The sequence below is a fragment of the Montipora foliosa genome, chromosome 6, assembly GCF_036669935.1.
Source record: "Montipora foliosa isolate CH-2021 chromosome 6, ASM3666993v2, whole genome shotgun sequence".
Classification (NCBI taxonomy): Eukaryota; Metazoa; Cnidaria; class Anthozoa; order Scleractinia; family Acroporidae; genus Montipora; species Montipora foliosa.
Window position 1 is genome coordinate 51867074 of NC_090874.1, and position 2500 is coordinate 51869573.

Here is a 2500-nt window from a genome sequence, read left to right on the forward strand (position 1 = left end):
TCATATCAATATTACAATGACACTTGCGGAAAAATCGTTTAAATTGTTGGTACTTTATTAATAATTTCCAATTTATTATAGAATTGACCAAAGCGGTTTCCTATGTCCTATCCGATAGTAACAAGTCATTCGACGCATGTAACTTGCATGCGATTCAAGTTGAGATCCAAAAACGTGTTGATTAACGTGGGATGTCAAAACGGTGAGACCCATGATGTCAACACTGACAAGCAGGTTTTGTGTGTTAAGACTAATGTCGTGCTATGACTGAATATAGAATACGGAAAGATTGCAAATCGGATTCATTTATGCAAAATGAATTGTACTGATTCCATCTTTACTACTAAGGGATTGGAAATTCATTCCCTCGTTTTAGGTGAAACTTCATATAATTAAACGCTGTGGTGTTGCGTGTTGTGGCCGTACGTGTGTCTGGTCCTGGGGGAGTGATCGTTTCATGTCTGAGATTAGAAGGAAAGATTGCAAATCGTATTCATTTCTGTAATTAAAACGAATTGTATTTATGGATTAGAAATTTATTCCCTCATTCTAGATGAAACTTCATAAAATACAACGCTGTGGTGTTATGTGTTATGGCTGTGCCTTTGGCTCTGATCGTTTCATCTCTAAGATTAGCTGTTCACAGAACTAAGCTCTATTGATCCGCTTTGGTCTCAGCACCTTTCAATGATACAGAAGAAATAAAACAAGGAAGGATTTTAATAATTGTCGGCACGGAAGCGAAATTTCCGGAGAGCAAAACAAGCGATAAAACCATTACGAAAAGTAAATGAACAAGCACGAAAGAATGCGGAATGCGGAAGCCATACCACGTCTTACAACCGGGCTGGTGTCACACTTTTTTTTTTTTGTTAGTAGTCACAAATGTGCATAGCTCACGGATATTGAATGAAGCTTTGATCGGGTGAATGTACCTTTATACTCTTCAGTATATCCGAACTTCCCTGCCCCAATTAGAAACCATATCCTTTCCCTGTGCTTGGCGATCATGTGCGCGCGTCAGACCACTCGGCCACCGCGACACAGCTCTGTGGGATCGAGGAAAACAATTATTTATTGCGGAATCTTTCCGCCGGCCATGATTGACACAGTATTAAAATATTCGATAAAGTGGACAGATGTTTTTTTCTTTGAGAAAGACAAGCTTTAAAGGTAAGAAGAATTTTCTACGCTATTTCTAGATCTTGCTTCGTACTTATACTTGTGTGTTCCGCTGTGAACATTACGGTATTTTGCACAGAACGAATACTTCATTAGATGTATTTTGCATAGCACGAATACTCCAACATTTCTTGGGAACCGGTTTGTTCAGCCGTTTTGACGCAGAAAGAAAATAAGAAAATAGCTTTCAACGGCCAAACAAAATAAAAAGTGAAATCAAGTTTTAAAAAAAACGAATTACTGATGTCCTTCACGGGGACTTCGCAGCGGTCCCCCATCCAAGTACTAACCTCATCCAGAGGAGCTTAACTTCAGCTGACACATGGGCTAACATCAACGATTGAGATCTTTGTGTTAAATACGCGCATGTATGTTGTCGAACTTTATTAAAAATTGAAAGAAAAAAAGTAAACTAACAAAAAGCCGGTGTCTTGCCGTCATTTTGTCACAGATGTATCCTTTGTTTCGTGAGTTGTCAGTATTAAACACGCAAGGTAACTTGATCACAGGCGGCCGCTAAAATCGGTGTCACTTTCGATTTTGTCATTTTACTTGTACGGCCAAAAGTTCGATAGAAAAATTGAACTCAGATTGAACGTACAAAAATCGTTGCACAAAATTTATGATGGCTTCATCTCGCAAATTGTCTTATTCTCGATCGACACTTCCTGAAAGTTCCTTCTGCTCTCCTTAAAAGCTACATATCAATATTTATTTACTTTTGTGTCAATATTTGTTTTGCATACATGTAAGGCAGGCTAACAAAATCTGTGCCTTGCTTTGTTCGCATTTTTGGGCATTAAAATATAATTTTTGGTCGTATGTTCCAGACAGCAAGTTGCATCTTTTGACGTCTCCCATCCAGTTACTAACCCCGCCGGAAAGAAGTTAACTTCAATGCAAATTGGTCCTGGAAAGCTGTCAGAAGCTTAGAGTACACGCTGGAGGTTGTGACGAAAAAAAAGTTGTAAATGATCAACTTGTCAGCCTTGAAGCTAAACGTTTCTCGATTTGCTTTTATTTTCTTCCATCGTTCTGGGTTAAGTACTTCACTGAACCACATGGCTTCTCAGGGGGTATCTAACAAAGATATCTACCATGACACTGTAATGATTTACGATACCAAAACAATATCGTGTACCACATATTACGAAAGGACAACTTTAATCTGCAGAAGAAACAACCGCAAAGCAGTTGTTAGTTATGTGTCGATCAGACCGAATCTTCAACATCCTCCCTGGTAAACCACGGGCATTTCCCTACCCTCTGTCCCAGAACAATTTCGGTTGTTTGCCTTAAATAACCGGAACTGTTCTGT

General features: G+C 39.0%; 1 protein-coding gene across 2 annotated transcripts in view; it reads left to right on the forward strand.

Annotated features, from left to right (window-relative positions):
- The window catches only part of LOC138007691 (substance-P receptor-like), a 29227-nt gene extending 28555 nt beyond the window's left edge, over positions 1-672 (forward strand). For both annotated transcript variants that reach the window (XM_068854744.1, XM_068854743.1), the window contains exon 3: positions 1-672. This exon is cut by the window's left edge and continues 1416 nt beyond it. The gene's annotated coding sequence lies outside the window, so the exon portion shown is untranslated.
- The last annotated feature ends 1828 nt before the right edge of the window (positions 673-2500 follow it).